At 47.4% G+C, this 4,097-nt stretch overlaps 1 pseudogene; it reads right to left on the reverse strand.

The window, feature by feature from the left end:
• Positions 1–1,411: 1,411 nt before the first annotated feature.
• LOC149437141 (U2 spliceosomal RNA) lies at positions 1,412–1,571 on the reverse strand (annotated as a pseudogene).
• Positions 1,572–4,097: the final 2,526 nt, after the last annotated feature.

Here is a 4,097-nt window from a genome sequence, read left to right on the forward strand (position 1 = left end):
TAATGCTTGGCAAACCCCTATCAACCGCCTCAAAACCGCGCATAGGGCGTTTGGGGAGCGTTTGAGGAGCGTTAAAAACGCTTCCCAAGCGCCTGTCTAACGCCTTTCAAACGCTATAGGGGCGTTAGAAATAAAGTCAAGTGTGAACGAGCCCTTAGGGAACAGCCAAATAGGCTGGACTTTTCTGAGATGATCCATGGGCTATAAACACCTTGCTCAATGTTTAACCCCTCGCCCTCCAAAGGATTTCCCCCCACCTTCACGATCAGGTCATTTTTTGCGTTTCGGCGCTGCGTTACTTTAACTGAGAATTGCGCAGTCATGCAACGCTGCACCCAAATGAAATTTACATCCTTTTTTTCCCACAAATTGAGCTTTCTTTCTGTGGTATTTGATCGCCTGTGCGGTTTTTATTTTTTTGTGCTATAAGCAAAAAAAGCAACATTTCTGAGTAAAAAAAAATATTTTGGACTTTTTACTGCTAAACATGTCCAGTAAAAAAATTAAAAAAATTTTGTCATAAATTTAGGCCAAAATGTATTCTGCTTCATGTCTTTGCTAAAAAAAAAAACCCAATACATCTAAATTAATTTTTTTTTTTTTCTTTTTCTTTTTTTTTTTTAAAGTCCACAAACATGCAACTATAACGAAAAAACCCGTAAGTGTTCACAAAAAAAGTGCAAGTGCAAAACACCACAAGAAAAAGTGCACTTAGGGGTGTGCTTTTGTCCTACCCCTAAAGGGGCTGGACCGCTACCCTGATCCCCCGGGGCACAAAGCTCCTGACAGGGACAAGGTTCCCATTTGGTCCTCCTGGCCAAAAGGCCTGGTGGACCACCGTTCCTTGTGTCCAGCCAAAGCCGGACACCCAGTACTTGGTCAGGGGGCTCTCCCGAAGAGAAAACCCCCTAGGGATCAGGGGAGGAAGGAACCAAAAGGCCACACATCCTCCCCCTAGACTTCAGGGCAGGCCCGACAACCCACACCCTCCATCCTGTGAAAAAACACACACAAAAGCAAGAAAAAGTGACAAACGTGGGAGTGTAATAAATTAAATAAATAAAAAAATAAAAAAGTGGTCGTGCCAAATAGTGCACAGACCAGGCCCTGAGGCCTGTAGCAAAAATTGCCCTGGTCCTAGCCATAAGGCCTGGTCCTAAGGGCGCTGTGCAGAAAAAGTTGAAAACACAGTGACCATGTGCCATCTTCACACAGTGAGGTCCCACACCCAGGTGCTACTAGTGGCACCCCTGAGGCGACTACTCAGGGGGCACTGGTTTGCGGACTCTCTGCCTTCCCAGCCCCTGGCCAGACAAGGTAGATCCATCCAAATCAGGAGGTACTGGGTCCTTCAGACGTTCCAAAGGGGAATTACTCCCAGGCCCCAGCTTCTACTCGTGGGCGTCCCGGTTTCTGTTCCCCCCGTAATAGCCATCCAGACCCCCATCATACCAGTGAGGGTACTATACAACAGCCATCCCCGCAAAGCTAGAATGGCCGGGAGCACCCCCACTGGACACTGATAAGAACAGATACTACACTTGATCTTAGCCAAAAGGCCGAGAAGCGATACATATAAATTAATTGGTTTACGTGAAAGTTATAGTGTTTACAAATGGCGGTATAGATAATGGTATTTTTCTTTTCTACTAGTAATGGCGGCGATCAGCGACTTATAGTGGGACTTCGGCGGACATTCCACCTCCACTGATCTGCATTCACACTGGGCTATAAACAAATGTTCCAAGGCACATTTACATCATCACCTCTGCCAACCAGACCACAGTGATCCCTGCATCTGTAGAACATTCTGTGCTCATGGAACAGTTCGGAGCACTCACACTACCCAAATGAACTGAACCAAGGGGATGGACTGTGCCCAGGTACAGTTAAAACTGGCAATGTGAGTATACCCTAAGTCTAGGTTGCACTCCCTGTGTGCTACGTTTGCATGGGCACAGCAATTATTTGAATAGGCTGCTGTACTTGTACATATGCATTGGGGTTGATTTACTAAAACTTTGTGCAAAATCTGGTGCAGCTGTGCATGGCGGCCAATCAATTTCTAACTTCAGGTTGTTCAACTAAGCTTTTAAAAGCGACAACTTCCAGCGCTCAGGATGGGGCCCTCTCCCTATAGCTGCTAACACTTAACCTCCTACCAGTGTGAGTTAGATCAATAAATAAATAGTGCAGTGCTACATCCTAAATAAACATATAAATATATAAAATAATCAAATCAATAAATATCTGTGCAACAGTGCAAAAGTGTAATTCATGTGTTCCACCAGAAAACAACAAAAGTGACCACGTGACACATTTATAAAATTAATAAATTATTAACCACATCAGTATATATCAGTGATGGCGAACCTTTTTGAGCCCGAGTGCCCAAACTGCAACCCAAAACCAACTTATTTCTTTCAAAGTGCCAACACTGCAATGAAACCTGAATATCGAGCTTTTGATTTAGAAAAAACAACTCATACAGTAGTGCAAACTAATTAACAGCACAGGGATGACCAGAGACTGCGGACACAGTACAGGGGATGACCAGAGACTGCAGACACAGTACAGGGGATGACCAGAGACTGCAGACACAGTACAGGGGATGACCAGAGACTGCAGACACGGTACAGGGATGACCAGAGACTGCAGACATAGTACAGGAGATGACCAGAGACTGCAGACATAGTACAGGGGATGACCAGAGACTGCGGACACAGTACAGGGGATGACCAGAGACTGCAGACATAGTACAGGGGATGACCAGAGACTGCAGACACAGTACAGGGGATGACCAGAGACTGCAGACATAGTACAGGGGATGACCAGAGACTGCGGACACGGTACAGGAGATGACCAGAGACTGCGGACATGGTACAGGAGATGACCAGAGACTGCGGACACAGTACAGGAGATGACCGGAGACTGCGGACAGTACAGGAGATGACCAGAGACTGCGGACAGTACAGGGATGACCAGAGACTGCAGACATAGTACAGGGGATGACCAGAGACTGCAGACATAGTACAGGGGATAACCAGAGACTGCAGACACAGTACAGGGATGACCAGAGACTGCAGACATAGTACAGGGGATAACCAGAGACTGCAGACACAGTACAGGGATGACCAGAGACTGCGGACACAGTACAGGGATGACCAGAGACTGCGTACACAGTACAGGGATGACCAGAGACTGCGGACACAGTACAGGGATGACCAGAGACTGCGGACATAGTACAGGGATGACCAGAGACTGCGGACAGCACAGGGATGACCAGAGACTGCGGACAGTACAGATGACTGCTGACCTTTGGGGAGGGAGGGGGAGCGGGTACCTGAATTTGACAGATACCCGCTCTTACTTCCACAGAGTTTTTTTTTTATCTTACCTGTTCCTTTATCCAGCCGCGCGCTGTCTTCCCGGCTTCTGTAATGGCGCTCGTCGGACAGCCGGATGCCCAGTGCGCATGCGCGAGAAGTGCTGCGCTTTGTGATTGGTCCGGCGGCTTCTGGGATCTTTCATGTGTCCCAGGTACCGCCTTACCATTCACAAAGAGCACTGCTTCTTGCGCATGCGCACTTGGGACCCGGCTGTCACGCACACTACAGAAGCCGGGAAGACAGCGCGCCGCTGGATAGAGGGACAGGTACAGTCCCACTGCAGAGCTGAGCGGCCGGCCCGGTATTCTGACACGGCGGCGGTGGAAATACCGGACCGGCCGCTCTATATTCGCTCCATAAGACGCACTGACATTTTCCCCCCTTTTTTTGGGGAAAAAAAGTGCGTCTTATGGAGCGAAAAATACGGTATTCTCCTGGCGTGCCCACAGATAAGGCTCAGCGTGCCGGCTGTGGCATGCGTGCCACGGGTTCGCCATCACTGGTATATATCATAAACATGTGCAAACTTGCAAATAAGGTGTAACACGTGTATTGCACCAAAACATAAAAGTGACAAAGTGACAAATATTACTTAATAAAGTGCAATCAATGTGCACCCTATACGAGAATAATCAAAGTGACCAAGTGACTTAATAACCTATAAAGCACAAATAATCTAAAAACCAACACTCTGTGTAAACATGTCCA

This window comes from Staurois parvus, unplaced genomic scaffold (genome assembly GCF_062004578.1).
Source record: "Staurois parvus isolate SC_StPar_1 unplaced genomic scaffold, SC_StPar_1.0 ptg001304l, whole genome shotgun sequence".
Taxonomy (NCBI): Eukaryota; Metazoa; Chordata; class Amphibia; order Anura; family Ranidae; genus Staurois; species Staurois parvus.